The 15,464-nt window shown below is 52.2% G+C and overlaps 1 protein-coding gene across 5 annotated transcripts in view; it reads left to right on the top strand.

Annotated features, from left to right (window-relative positions):
- Positions 1–15,464, top strand: part of bcar3 (BCAR3 adaptor protein, NSP family member) — a 335,071-nt gene that overhangs the window by 175,189 nt on the left and 144,418 nt on the right. The window contains exon 1 of one of the 5 annotated variants that reach the window (XM_072510526.1): positions 11,796–11,905. The exons of the other annotated variants lie outside the window; for them this stretch is intronic. The gene's annotated coding sequence lies outside the window, so the exon portion shown is untranslated. Of the gene's footprint in view, positions 1–11,795; positions 11,906–15,464 lie in introns of those variants that run through there. 5 annotated transcript variants of the gene reach the window in all.

Below are 15,464 nucleotides of genomic sequence, written 5' to 3'. Positions count from 1 at the left end.
CTGGGTGGGTTTCCTCCGGGTGCTCCGGTTTCCTCCCACTAGTCCAGAAAGACCTGCTTGTTAGGTGAATTGGACATTCTGAATTCTCCCTCTGTGTACCCGAACAGGCGCCGGAGTGTGGCGGCTAGGGGCTTTTCACAGTAACTTCATTGCAGTGTTAATGTAAACCTGCTTGTGACAATAATAAAGATTATTATTATTGAAACAAGATTCTCAAAGGATTTAACAAGGTCGACACAGAGAGGCTGTTTCTGCCGGTTGAGGAATCTGAAACACGGGGGTACAAGGGTCTCGGGATAAGGGGACAATCATTTCGGGCTGAGATGAGGAGTAATTTCTTCACTCAAAGGGCTGTGAATCTTTGGAATTCTCCACCCCAGAGGGTGGTGGATGCCCCATGTTGAATACGTTTACGGCTGGATTGCACACATTCTTGGTCTCAGGGCATTGAGGGATATGGGGAGCTGGCAGGAAAATAGAGTTGGAGCTGAAGTTCAGCCATGATCGTATTGAGTGGCGGAGCAGGCTCGGTGGGCCACATGGTGTCTTCCTGCTCCTAATTCTTGTGTAGCGTGTTTCGGGGCTTATTCTAATTTCTAGGCCAATGAAACCACCCTCGGGTCCAAAATAGGAGATAATTCCTACCCCGTGGCCAAAGTGAAAAGGAAAAATTATTCTAAAATATTCCACCTCGAATCCTAAAATCCAGTTGTTGAGCGGAAGAGAAGATGGTATTGTCTGTCACAGACAATGACAGAGGACCAGTGATCCAGAGGCCCAAAGCGAGATCTGGGGACCCGGGTTCAAATCCCACCGCCACAGACGATGAAATTTGAATTCGACAAAGAACAGAAAGATTTTAAAGAACAAAGAACAAAGCAAAGTACAGCACAGGAACAGGCCCTTTGGCCCTCCAAGCCTGCGCCGACCATGCTGCCCGTCTAAACTAAAATCTTCTACACTTCCGGGGTCCGTATCCCTCTATTCCTTTTTTAAAAATAAATTTAGTGTACCCAATTCATTTTTTTCAATTGAGGGGCAATTTAGCATGGCCAATCTACCAAACCCGCACATCTTTGGGTTCTGGGGGCGAAACCCACACAAACACGGGGAGAATGTGCAAACTCCGCACGGACAGTGACCCAAAGCCGGGATCGAACCTGGGACCTTGGCACCGTGAGGCTGCAGGGCTAACCCACTGAGCCACCGTGCTGTCCTTCCCTCTATTCCCATCCTATTCATGTACTTGTCAAGATGCCCCTTAAACGTCACTACTGTCTCTGCTTCCACCACATCCTCCAGCAGCGAGTTCCAGGCACCCACTATCCTCTGTGTAAAAAACTTACCCCGTATGTCTTCTCTAAACCTTGCCCCTCACGCCCTAAACCTATGGCCCCTAATAATTGACCCCTCTACCCTGGGACAAATTCTCTGACTGTCCACTCTGTCTATGCCCCTCATAATTTTGTTCCAGTGAGAACAAACCAAGTTTATTCAACCTCTCCTCATAGCTAATGCCCTCTATACCAGGCAACATCCTGGTATATCTTTTTTGCACCCTCTCTAAAGCCTCCACATCCTTCTGGTGGTGTGGCGACCAGAATTGAACACTATACTCCAAGTGTGGCCTAACTAAGGTTCTATACAGCTGCAACATGACTTGTCAATTTTTATACTCAGTGCCTTGGCCAATGAAGGCAAGCATGCCGTATGCCTTCTTGACTACCTTCTCCACCTGTGTTGCCCCTTTTAGTGACCTGTGGACATGTACACCAAGATCTCTCTGTGTCAATTCTCTTGAGGGTTCTACCATTCACTGTATATTCCCTACATGTATTAGACTTTCCAAAATGTCCGTATTAAACTCCATCTGCCATCTCGCTGCCCAAGTCTCCAAACGAGCTAAATCCTGCTGTATCCTCCGACAGTCCTCATCGCTATCCGCAGTTCCACCAACCTTTGTGTCGTCAGCAAACTTACATTTTCCTCCAAATCATTTACAAATACGACAAACAGCAAAGGTCCCAGCACTGATCCCTGCGGAACACCACTAGTCTCAGCCCTCCAATCAGAAAAGCACCCTTCTATTGCTACTCTCTGCCTTCTGTGACCTAGCCAGTTCTGTATCCATCAGTACAAATCTGGAATTAAAAGTCTAATGATGACCATGAAACCATTGTTGATTGTTGTAAAAACCCATCTGGTTCGCTAATATCCTTGAGGGAAGGAAATCTGTCGTCCGTACCTGGTCTGGCCTACATGGGACTCCAGACCCACAGCAATGTGGTTGACTCTCAGATGGCCTCTGAGAGGACAGTTAGGGACGGACAATAAATGACGGCCCAGCCTGCGATGCTCACGTCCCGTAAAATGAATTTTTAAAAACGGAGAATGTTGATTTTGTCTGGTGGCCATAAAGCTTAGTCACTGGCCGCAGTGGCTGGGTTTGGTTTGCCAAAACCAGTCGTAAGAAATGTAACTTCTGAGTTACATTTTAAAGCTGAATATTTTCAAAGGATTTCAGAGTGGGAAATTAGCCCCGGGGGAACAATATGACCGCAGCAGAGGTGGCATGGTCAAGCCCCAATGCCGGACCACCTCATCACACTGATGGTGGGAGGAACTGAGGGAGAATCAGGAAGGGTTAACTCAAGGTCAAACGTGGCATCGGTGGACGGGGAGCACATTAGCCACAAGTGCTGCATGGCAAGATCAACCAGGGTGCACAGGAGTGAAAGAAGAAAGAGAGGCCAATGCAAATTGGTTCTCAAAGACTAGCTGAAGGCAGGATCTTGCTGTGGGTTTGTGCAGTTACGAATTGGACAAAAGTAGCTCTCGGTTCTTTCATAAATCTGTGCCCTGGGCACCATGGCCTACACGTCACGACTGACAGTATTAGCACAGGAATGTTTAGCACTTCCTTATGACGCTCCCCTTATTTTCACACAGCTGAAGGCATGGCTGCTTATGGTGGGGCGAGGATACAAGTGCACGAGAGATCCAAACTGGAGAAATATAGAGGTGCAGAGGATTGTAGGGCTGGTAGAGTTTACAGAGATGGGGCCGGGGTGGGATTTTGGCGCAAGGATGAAAATATGGCTCATTTAAATATGTCTGCGCCGGATTCTCCTGGGTAGTAACAGCCTCGGTAACGAAGCCTGGACCAGGCACCATTTAGTACTGGTCCACACAAACGTGGAGCAGGCCTGGGAGATCCACCAGGCCTTTGGAGGATCCCAGGTGGCATTGCCAGGTTAACAGGGGCAGTGCCAGGGTGCCCAGGTGCCAGGGTGGCACTGCCAAGGTCTGGGCCTGAGGGGTGTATTAAAGGTGGGTGGGGAAGAAGGGTGGGTATGAATGGGCTGAATAAAGGTTAGGGGAATGAAGGGTGGGGGTCCTGAAAAGGGGGGGGGCCCAAAAGTCGAAGTGGGTAGGCAAAGAAAAGGGAGGGCGTCCTCAGTGACCCGTAGCCGGGTGTCCTCACTTAGGGCAGTAGGAGGTAATGCCCATGTGTGCAAGGGGTGATATTTCCCATGGTGGGGGGTGTGTGGAACCCTCAAGCCCCAGATTGGGGCACCCTTTCAAAATGGCAGCCCGATCTCGGAGGAGCTGTTCTGGGCGAGTTCAACTCCCCAGTGATGGAAACATGTCCAAGTGTGGACGAGAGAAACTCCCCAAGGCCCCCAAAAATAACTTAAGTGTGGTTGAATAGCGGTGAGGATCTCACCTAAAAAGCCGACGAGGAAATCCCCCCCTTCCACAAAACGACGCTTAGGACGTGATTCTTCCAAAAAGGAACAAAGTCCCGAGCACGTTTAGCCACGTGTTCCCCGGCGCTCACAGTGCCAAGAAACACGTGGCTATTCAACGCGACTCATATTATATATGGGGCACGGGGAACATGCGGCCGAGGCCGGACATAGCCCCGTTTTGTACAGTGGGGAGCGCCGCTCGCCGGAACTCCCCAGTGTAGCAACAGACCGGAACGCCATCTCTTGCATGGCACCCTGATCTCCCCCCTCCAGTCCGAAAGCATCATGGGAGGGTCCCCGGCCCAATTACCTGCATGCAAGAAATACCAGCTTAGCACCTGGGCAGTGCCCATGCCAGCAGACAGTGCCATCTGTGCACCTTGGCAGTGCCAGGCTGAAACCCAGGTGGCACTGCCAAGGCGCTCGCCCGGGATCTCTAAGGCGAAGGGGATGAATCCCAAAGCCTCAGCTACCTCGGGAATCTACACATTAGAGTGGGGCTAGCTGTCTCGCTCTAATATGTCGAATTGCCAAAAAGTGATCCTGCCCACAATGGGTGGGATTTACATCGCAACACCTCGCGAGGTCGCATTGGATCGTGCGAAGCCTGGCGAGCCAGGTAGATCCCGGGAACGCAGTCTCCCGGTTTTATTCGGCCACGCTGCGCCGTGGCGAGCTGCTTTTCTGGCACAGTGTAGCCGGTGGAACGTGCCCTTAGAAATGTTTTGGTTGAATTTTAAAAATTTATTCAAGGGTTGTGTGCGTCGTTGGTTACGCCCGCATTTATTGTCCATCTTTAATTGCCATCGGGAAGGTGGTGGTTAGCTGCCTTCTTGAACAGCTGCAGTCCCTGTGGTGTAGGTACACCCACTGTGCTGGCAGGGAGGGAGTTCCAGGATGTTGCCCCAGCGACAGCGAAGGAACGCCGATATATTTCCCAGTCAGGATAGGGGGTGTCGCTGGGTTGAAATCCCCCCCTAACAGGCCTGTGGCTGTGACCAGGGGTGGTCAGATCTGATTTGCATTGAAATCTGGAGAAAAGTTCAGAAACCCCCAAACGACAGTCAAACAGGAAGCATGAATAGTCTCGCCTTTAAATTGGTAAATGTTTCATCAATTTAAATGCTTCGTCACTCACCACAAAACCAATTTACAATGAGCCAGATGACACAAAGTCCATCGTTCTGAGTGAGCAATGTACAAATGAGTTGCTGCCCTAATCTTATCTACAACCCATTAAATAACTTGGATCTTTCTCCGCCTTTGATTCAGTTTCCCTTCTGATATCACTAAGATTTCCATTCAGGGGACTGTATGCACCACGGCTCATTGACCCAATCCCAAAGGTATATTTATACACTTATTATACTGCACTTAAAGACTGGTTTGACTGTGGGTCTCACTAACTCTTTCCCAAAAGCACAGTGTAATATTGTGATACCAGCCAACCATTCCTTGGCCACTGACCTCAAAGAAACAATCTAATTTATCTTTCTCCCAGCCATAATGTCAATGAACAACATTCACTCAGGGAAGACCGTGATGTACTGTTAATGTCACTGGGCTAGTAATCCAGAGGTACAGGCTCATCCTCTGAGGACATGGGTTCAAATCCCACCAAAGCAGCAGGTGGAATTCCTAAAAAATAAATTTAAAGTACCCAATTCATTTTGTTTCCAATTAAGGGACGATTTTATATTAATCTTTATTGTCACAAGTAGGCTTACATTAACACTGCAATGAAGTTACTGTGAAAAGCCCCTAGTCGCCACATTCCAGCGCCTGTTCGGGTACACAGAGGGAGAATTCAGAATGCCCAATCCACCTAACAGCATGCCTTTCGGGACTTGTGGGAGGAAACCGGAGCACCCGGAGGAAACCCAAGCAGACACGGGGAGAACGTGCAGACTTCGCACAGACAGTGACCCAAGCCGGGAATCGAACCTGGAACCCTGGCGCTGTGAAGCAACAGTGCTAACCACTGTACTACCGTGCCGACCTCCCAGTTTTAGTGGTGCTTCCGGCCCCTGTTTCTTGTTCTCCCCCATGACTGGCGTGTCCAGTCCATCGAGGAACTGTTTCATCCCCAAGTTCCCTGCTGGGGGCTCAGAGGTGTACACCCCCCGGTAGAAGGCCTTGGCTGCCTTGTTGCCCTTCTCCAGCTCCACTACAAGTTTGCTTCTGCTGTCACTGATCTGGGCTATTTCCCTCGTGGCTGCCTGCTTTCTCAGCTGGTGAGCCAGAAGTTGGCTGGCTTTGTCTCCATGCTTGTACAGGGTTCCCCATGCCTGGCGGAGTTTGTGTCCCGCTTTCCTTGTGGAGAGCAGGTCAAAGTCCATTTGTAGCTTGTTCCTCTCTGCCAGAAGCTATATGGCCAGGACCTCGGAGTATTTACGATCTACCTCCAGTATGGAGTCGACTAGCTATTACCGAGCCGCCCTCTCTTCCCTGTCTCTTTGTGCTTTGCAGACAATAATTTCACCTCTGATCACAGCTTTCAGCACCTCCCAGAGCCTGGACGGTGAGACCTCGCCGTTATAGCTATTAGTAATATACTCGTCTATGGCCTGTGATATATTCTTGCAGGAAGCCTTATCAGCCAGGGAGGCCCTGTCCAACCACATCCACATAATGTGGAGCGAGGTCGGAGATTACGACCGCGCAGTACTCCGCTCTTACCAGCCCTGGAAGCACCGATTTTCCCACTACAAAGATGTCGATATGCGTATGGACCTTATGTACTTCGGAGGAGAATGAGAACTCCTTCACCCCTGGGTGTGTGAACCTCCATGGGTCCACTGCCACCATCTTCTCCATGAATGTGCCGAGTTCTTTTGCCATATTATAGGTCCTCCCTGTTTTGGGGTTACCGTTAAAGTGTGGGTCCCCCCCGCCCCCCGACCCCCATAGCTCTTATCTTGGAGCAAGAATGGTATGTCTGTACCACCAGCCCTCCCTTATCCTCAGTCGGTCCTTCTCCCTCAGGTGTGTCTCTTGGAGGTGGACTATGTCAGCTTTCATAATTTTCAGGTGGGCAAAGACTCTGGATCTGATGTTCCAGGTGATGGTTTTTTTTTTTGTGTCTCCCCCCCCCTGTGGGATCAACCATACTTACCCTGTAGATGTGCCCCTGCATGCCAGGGTTTCCTGTGTTAGGGGGCCGTCCAAAATGGCCGTGGTCACCGTTCTCACCATGAGGCCGGGCCCCTGTGCTCCGGGGTTATCCTTTGTCCAAGAGCTATCCAACATGGCTGCCAACCATGTGTACGACATGTGGATGAGCCCTTGCACTCTGGGGTTTCCCTTTGTTCAGGGACCCTCCAAAGCGGCTACTTGCGGTACCTCTGTGTTCCAAATCACCACGTGTGGCCTGTTGTAGCCAGTTTAATGCCCTTACGACCTTGTCCCTATATTTCCCAAATGATTCTTCCCCCGCCCGTGTTCTCCTCCCCCCTCCTGTTACTGCCCCCCCCTCCCCTTACTCCCCTGGCTGTCCCCCCCCCATTGGTGTTGTGTACACCCTCTCCATTGACAGGTGCTTTCTCCCCTGTGGGAGATGTGCCGTGGCCCCTCTCTCGCCCGTACTAGCTTTCCCAGCTCGTGTGGTGGCCCCCTCCTGGGGTTGGCTATGTGTCTACCCTGCGCTCGCTGTCTGTTTTCCCCGCCTGCCACCCTCCTCACCCTCTCTTATTCTCCGCTGCCCTCATCCTTCCCTTCCTACGGTTTGGCAGGAAGGGCAGTCCCATGCAAAGTGCCTCTCAGGTTAATCCAATCCCTTCGGGTGATCTTTTCACCGCCCCCCCCCTCTGCTGCTGTTTTCCAGCCTGTTTTCCTGGACAAATTTGTCCGCATCCGCAGGGGTCGTGAAGTAAACCTCCCTGCTCTGGAATGTGACCCAGACTTTAGCCGGGAACGGTATACCAAATTCTACTTTTCTCTTGCACAGAGCTGCCTTCGCCCTGTTGAACTCCGCCCAGCCAAGTCTGCCCCAATAACTTGGTAAATCCGGATCTGGTGTCATTCCCAGTTGCAGGTCATTGTCTGGCCCAGCGCAGGATTCTTTCCCGACCCTGGTACCGGTGCATTTTGGCGATTATCACTTGCACAGAAGCGCACAGAACATGAAGGTCCATTTGCGCGTGCGCGAGAAGCCGCGCATACGCAAATGAGAACAAGGCCCAAAGTAAAGGAACAGCGATCTGCGCATGCGCAATCGCTTCCTACGCGCTACGTCACGCGCGTCATGACGTCAGACGCCCCGGACCACGCCCATTTAAAGGGGAAACGTCCCAAATCAAAGAAAAAATCTTTTAAAGCCGTAAAACAACCTTCCTTCACCTGGAGTGACAGCACAATGCCTCAAATTGAACCAGGAAATGAATTTAACCTCCGAAGAACCCTGCAACAAGCAGTTACCTACGCCCAAACCGATGATTCCGACCTTGAATACTTCGAAACCGACCGTTACATTTTCTCTGGACCTCGCGAGCCCAATGCCAGCTCCGACGCAAACAGTGATGATATAGTCCTAGAAGACAATGACTCGGACAAACCTTTCACCTTGGGAGGCTACCCCAGTACCAAATCCGAACCGCTACTAGACGTGTTGCACATTGACGACCCCGATGACGAGTTCTTCGGATTTGAGGATCTTCAGCCCAGCAGATATGACATCCCGACTCGTGAGTGCAGGATGATGCTGCAGCCTGACACCAAGAGACAGAGAACGGTACAAGCCCACAGAGAGCGGCCTGCTGCCACACACAGCCTGGTCCACGCACCGCTCAGGGTTCCCGACTCTACGAAAGAAGACACGCAAGGCTCCACACCACAGTCCTTGCATGAACAAGAAGTGACTCTAGTGTCACAAGCCTCCACGGCGAGCTCGTGGACAGACTCCACAATTGCAGAAACGCAAGACTCCAGAGCGCAGTCCTTGCATGAACAAGAAGTGACTCCAGTGTCACAAGCCTCCACAGCGAGCTCGTGGACAGCTTCCACGATAGAAGCAACGCAAGACTCCGATGCGCAGTTCTTGCAGGAACAAGACCATGAGGGCCTAGCAACCTCCTCTGATCAACTAGCGGCAGACGATGCTAGTCTGCCATGCTTAAGTAAACAGCAAGAAGACTATGACAGTCTACCACGCTCCAGTGCACAGCAGGACGACCATGGCGGTCTCTCATGCTACAGTGAAGAACAAAGCGACGATGACAGTCCAAGCTCAAATGGGTAGCTATAGTAGAATTAGCACTGGTGTCGAACCCGAGTAATAGAAGTGTAAATAGTTTAATAAACGTGTTGAAGTTATCTCCACATTTGAACCTTCCTTTGTCAAGTGCACCACAAGGAAGCTGCTTATGTTACACCTACAACATAACAAATCACTTGCCACCCCGATCACCCCCCACTAGTGCCCCTGCCAAAGCCCCCCTGCCCACGGAATGCCCCAGCCCCCGACTGTGGCGCCGCTGGACACAGCCCGCAGCCGCCACGCCGGGTTCACGGAAAAAAAGGATAAGTGTTCCACGCCGTTGGGAACTCGGCCCATCGGGGAAGAGCTTTGGGGGAGGGCCTCAGGTAACGTCCTGAGGCCGACCATACGGCTTGCGGCGTACGTTTTCGAGGGGGCGGCGCATCTCAAAAGCGGCGCAGCCCCCGATTTCGGCGCAAACGGGGATTCTCCAGCCGAATGTGATTTTGGTATCGGCGAACGGAGAATCCCGCCCCAGGTTTTTGGATTTGAAAGAGGAGAGCCACCTGGTGTGTGACTTCACAGCACATCCCTGTCACCAGAAGTTCACTGCCTGGTTTTACCCTTTCACCAAAATAACCCTCGTACCTCGAGCTTTCCTCAAAATGTTTTGTCAGTCCCATGTGAACGTACTGTGCTCTCTCTCGCTCTCTTTCTCTCCATGGCCTTTAATACACTTCATAGTTGGTTTTAAACTTCATGAAACAATTTGAATCGCATCATGCAGAATAATGCCATGACCTAATCCTGATATTCAAAGATAAAGTTCCCACATTATTTGCCAGAGGAAAAGGCATTTTATCTTGTGAAAACCAGCATTCACACTTTGCCAATTGGCGGGTGTCCAAAGCCATCTCTGAGGATGTGATTGGGAGACGAGCTATTTATGAATACTTGAGTAATTATTGGGACTTGGTTGGTTAATGTGTATTTGTGTGGGAGATGCGTGTGTGTGTGTAAAATTGTTTGCAATGCTACACAAAGCAGCATAGCCTGTGTTGTCGACGTTAAATGGAATGCAGACTTTGGAATTAGTCCCATCGCCTCGCAGTCCATTTCTTACATTGTCAATGTAATTGTTTGGAGAGGTAAAAAAAACAGGGAGAGAAGCAATTTCATTCAATGATATTTTTAATTGGCCGGAATGGTATCGGTATTGTGGCTAATACTGCAGCATATTACACAATGATACGAGACAAAGCAGGGAAATATATGCTAGTCTCCGTTGGAACCACGTAGGGATCTGCAGTTGATCTCGCTGCCTCTGGCACAGACAAAATGGGCAGGGTCCACTCTTGGTTCCTATCCATGGCCCTAGCTGGGGGTGTGGACGCCTGGCTCAGGTTGCTGAATTCCACTTCCCCTCCAACGAACAGTGGGGTAAGCTGCCAACGCAGCCTGCCAAGGCTCAGATTGGAATAATGCCAGTCAGACAAGGTGGCTGGAGGTTGACTGGTGTGTAGAACTGTACCACAGCAATGAGGCACCCAGCACCGTCCGGACACAAAGGGCGGGGGGTCTGTTTTTTTTAAAAATGGCCACTGATCCCATCGCAAAGGCAAAACACCTGAGGAGACAACTGAAAGGACCCCCTCTCCTGGGGGGAGTTCAGAATAAAGGGGCATGACCTTAAAATCGGAGCTAGGTTTCACGTAAAGGGAAGAAAAATCTGGAACTTTACGCCCCCCCCCCCAATAAAGAGACTAGGAATCAAAAATGAGATTGATCAAATCAATGATTCAGAAGCAAGGAAGATAGAGGGGATGGAGATACAGATCACAGCCACAATTTAAAAAAAAATAATTTAGAGTACCCAATTAATTTTTTCCAATTAAGGGGCAATTTAGTGTGGCCAATCCACCTACCCTGCACACCTTTGGGTTGTGGGGGTGAAACCCACGCAAACACTGGGAGAATGTGCAAACTCCACGCGGACAGTGACCCAGAGACGGGATCGAACCTGGGACCTCGGCGCCGTGAAGCAGCAGGGCTAACCCACTGCGTCACCATGCTGCCCTCCCACGGCCACAATTTAATTGAATGGCCATTGAGGCTCGAGGGGCTGAATGGCCTACTCCTGTTCCTACGTTCCTCCCACTCTCAGCAAGCAATATAATCCAAGCGAGTGGGCTCTAGGCCTCCTGTTTCCGTAATGGCTGACTGATTAATGTCATGTGATAAGAGTCCTCGGGTGGCTACAGAACAGAGTTAAGCTATGAAGGGGCAAGGAATGCAAAAGGCCTCATTCACACCAGCAAAAAAAACCCACAATGTTCAAACTGTTGACTGTCAAAACAAGTTCGAGATGGAAACGGTCAAGTTGAGATTAATGTTGTGTACCGATAAAAGCTGCTGATTGGACGATGGAAGAGACGCCTGATCATCAGCCACGTTTACGATGATGGGAAGCAGGATGTAAATTGATCATCTACCATACGATGTCATCACAGGTTTAGGATGTCTCAAACATGTAAATGAGTTTCTGGGAATCCACCGCAGCGCCCTGTGGCCACAGTTATCCTGTTTATGCACCGTGTGTGCGGACAGACTCCTGCAGGGCATTTAGAATGTTGTACTCCAATCTTACCACACATTCCATTGCTTGCGAAACTCTTTCCAGTGTTTAACTGCGTGAGACAGGTGTTGTGCAAAGGAACATAGTTGAGAAAACAGGGCTCCCGAGAGACAGATTGAAAAATAGCTCCGTGCGGTTCATGAAGAGGCGGCAGCTATCGACCAGTGTTCGGAGGCTATTGAATGTGACAATGATGCCCTCGACGGACCGGGTGGTGGTTGTGTCTATGGACGCGGAGAAGGCGTTTAACCGTGTGGAGTAGGTGTACCTATTCGAGGTGCTGGAGTGGTTCCGGTTTGGGCAGGGCTTTGTCGACTGGGTGAGGTACTTTCAAAAAATATATTTTTATTCGATTGTTAACATTTTAATCAACAAAGTACAACAACAAAACCCTCCCTCACCTCCACCCTCCAATACCCCAGTCACTCAAATTAACCCCCCGCCCCCCGCAACCTTGGCAGCTGATGGTAACCAACCCTTTAAAGTGTACATTTAAACAGACCCCATTGTTGTGTTATGTAATTTGGAATAACACAAGCTGCCACTTGATGCAGTTTTGAGTAAAAGATGCTCCAGACTTTGAAGTGAGTTCAGTGTGTTTTATTGAACTATTCGCACAGTTCTCTATGAGTTCGACTCTCTGCTAATCTAACTCAGTAACTCAGTCTAACTGAACCAGCCCTGCTCTAAGCCACAGGTTGATGCTGAGGATACACCCTGTCTGACTCTGTAGATGTTGGTCTGTGGAAAGAGGCGGGGTGTGAGTGCCTCATCCCTTTTATAGTGAGATACCACCCCTTAGCCTTCTCCAACTGCAGGAACTCCATCAAGTTCCCCAGCCATACTGAGGCACAAGATCGAGAGACTGACATCCACCCCAACAGGGCCCATCTGTGAGCGATCAGCAAGGCAGAGGCTAAAACATCTGCCCCCACTCCCGCCTGCCGTTCCGGCAAGTTCCGACACCCCAGGGGATTGGGCTCCAAATCCCACGTGTAGGATCGCCAACGCGACTCCAGAATTTCTCCAACTTCGGGCAGGACCAGAACATGTGTACGTGATTGGCCGGGCCCCTCCCACACCGTTCACACGTGTCGACCGGCCCATCCTCGACTTTGTTGGGCACGCTTTGTGTACCACCAAACCCAGCCTCGCACATGAAGTCGAGGCATTCACCCTCCGCAGCATCTCACACCATAACCCCTTCTCCAGCACCATCTTCTCCTCCTCCCACTTAACCCCCTCCAACAGCACCATCTCCTCCAAAATCCTCCCATAGATCGCCGAGGTGACCCCCCTCCTCCAGCCCCAACACTGACAGAACCCCCTCCAACAATGAGGAGGGCGGAAAAGTCAAGGGAAACCTTCTACCCCAAAATCCTGCACCTGCATGTAACTGGAGACCTGTACCCCGCCCCCAACCTAAAGCGCTGCATTAATTGCCTCCATATGTTCAACGTGACCACCGGACTCCCCGAATATTTCCCTGGGGCAAATGGGAGCGGCGCCGTTACCAAAGCCCGCAACCCCGACCCCCTACAAGAGCCTGCCTCCACCCTCACCCACAAAGCCTCCATCTCCCTACTCCAACCCTTCACCTTCTCAGCGTTCGTTGCTCAATAATAATAATAATCCCCAGGTTGGGAAGGGCCAGACTCCCTGATTGCCGCCCTCTCTGAAGCACCAACTTCTGAATCCTCGCTACCTTACCGGCCCAAACAAACGACAAACTCAACCATTGCACACCCATAAAGAACGCTTTCGGCAAAAAAGTAGGCACTGAAATAAAAATTAAAACCGCGGCAAACTGTTCACCTTTACCGCCTGCACCTGGCCGGCCAATGACAGGGGAAGTCTGTCCCACCTCCGCAAACCCGCCTTGACCCTACCCACCAGGCTCGTGAAATTTAATTTATAGAGACGGGCCCAGTCCCGAGCCACCTGCCCCCACCAAGTACCTAAGGTGGGTAGTGCCACCCGAAACGGCAACAAGCTCCCCCCAAACAAGCTCCCGCCCCGGCAAAGACACCAAAAAACACTCCCTCTTTTCAAGATTCAGCTTATAACCTGAAAAAGCCCTGAATCTCCTGACCAGTCCCATTATACCCCCCACGTAGAACCTGGGTTAGAGATGTACAACAACAAATCATCGGCATACAGAGACACCCTGTGCTCCCCCTCCCCCTCACTATCCCTCTCCACCTCCCCCTCACAATCCCCGTCCACCCCCCCTTCACTAGCCCCCTCCACTCCCCCTCCACCCCCCCTCACTATCCCCCTCCACCCCCATCACCATCCCCCTCCACCCCCCTCACTATGACCCTCCAACCCCCCTCACCATCCCTCTCCACCTCACCCTCACTATCCCCCTCCACCTCACCCTCACTATCTCTCTCCACCTCCCCCTCACTATCCCCCTCCACGCCCCCCCCTCATTATCCACCTCCACCACCCCCTCACTATCCCTCTCCACCTCCGCCTCACTGTCCCCCTCCAGCCCCCTCACTATCCCTCTCCACCTCCCCTCACTATCCCCCTCCACCTCCCCCTCATTAGCCCCCTCCACCCCCCTCACTATCCCTCTCCACCTCCCCCTCACTATCCCTCTCCACCTCCCTCTCACTATCCCCCTCCAGCCCCCCTCACTATCCCTCTCCACCTCCCCTTCACTATCCCTCTCCACCTCCTCTTCACTATCCCTCTCCACCTCCCCCTCACTATCCCCCTCCACCTTCTCCTCACTATCCCCCTCCACCTCCCCTACTATCCCCTCCACTCCCCCCTCACTATCCCTCTCCACCTCCCCCCACTATCCCCCTCCCCCTCACTATCCCCCTCCCTCTCCCTCTCTATCCCCCTCCACCTCCCCCTCACTATCCCTCTCCACCTCCCCCACTATCCCCCTCCCCCTCACTATCCCCCTCCTCTCCCTCTCTATCCCCCTCCACCTCCGCCTCACTATCCCCCTCCACCTCCCCCTCACTAACCCCCTCCACCCCCTCACTATCCCCCTCCACCCCCTCACTATCCCTCTCCACCTCCCCCTCACTATCACCCTCCACCTCCCCCTCACTATCCCCCTCCACCCCTCACTATCCCCCTCCACTCCCCCCTCACTATCCCCCTCCACGTCCCCCTCACTATCCCCTCCCCCTCCCCCTCACTATCACCCTCCAGCCCCCCTCACGATCCCCCTCCAGCCCCCCTCACTATCCCCCTCCACCTCCCCCTCACTATCCCCCTCCACCTCCCCCTCACTATCCCCCTCCATCCCCTCACTATCCCCCTCCATCCCCTCACTATCCCCCTCCACTCCCCCCTCACTATCCCTCTCCACCTCCCTCACTATCCCCCTCCCCCTCATTATCCCCCTCCCCCTCCCTCACTATCCACCTCCACCTCCCCCTCAGTATCCACCTCCCCCTCACTATCCCCCTCCACCTCCCCCGCACTATCCCCCTCCACCTCCCCCTCACTATCCACCTCCCCCTCACTATCCACCTCCCCCTCCCCCTCACTATCCCCCTCCCCTCCCCCTCACTATCCCCCTCCACCTCTCCCTCACTATCCCCCTCCACCCCCCCTCACTATCCCCCTCCACCCCCTCACTATCCCCCTCCCCCTCACTATCCCCCTCCCCCTCCCTCACTATCCACCTCCCCCTCCCCCTCAGTATCCACCTCCACTTCCCCCTCACTATCCCCCTCTACCTCCCCCGCACTATCCCCCTCCACCTCCCCCTCACTATCCACCTCCCCCTCCCCCTCACTATCCCCTCCACCTCCCCTTCACTATCCCCCTCCACCTCCCCCTCAGTATTCCCCTCCACCTCCCCCTCACTATCCCCCTCCACTTATCCGAGCACCTCAAGCACAATGGCCAA

Source organism: Scyliorhinus torazame, chromosome 7 (assembly GCF_047496885.1).
Source record: "Scyliorhinus torazame isolate Kashiwa2021f chromosome 7, sScyTor2.1, whole genome shotgun sequence".
NCBI classification, from domain to species: Eukaryota; Metazoa; Chordata; class Chondrichthyes; order Carcharhiniformes; family Scyliorhinidae; genus Scyliorhinus; species Scyliorhinus torazame.
Note: the sequence above shows the minus strand (reverse complement) of the source record. Positions and strands in the feature narration are given on the sequence as shown.